The sequence below is a fragment of the Etheostoma cragini genome, unplaced genomic scaffold (genome assembly GCF_013103735.1).
Source record: "Etheostoma cragini isolate CJK2018 unplaced genomic scaffold, CSU_Ecrag_1.0 ScbMSFa_2908, whole genome shotgun sequence".
In the NCBI taxonomy this organism is placed as follows: domain Eukaryota; kingdom Metazoa; phylum Chordata; class Actinopteri; order Perciformes; family Percidae; genus Etheostoma; species Etheostoma cragini.
Window position 1 is genome coordinate 1,528 of NW_023267121.1, and position 202 is coordinate 1,729.

Genomic DNA, 202 nt, shown 5'->3' on the forward strand with positions numbered 1-202 from the left:
TATCTTTCTATCTTTCAATTTATGGGCATCCATGTCCCAGAAATGCCTGTTACTAACCTACCTCTGGGGAGTCCTTATGTTTTTTTTCCCCCAGCATGTTCCCTTGGATCAGGGAGACTCCAAAATCATGGTAGCAGCTGTCGCCATGGTCCCGCTTCACGTTTTGCAATGTTATGTTCATCTTGCTACACTCTGTGGTGCC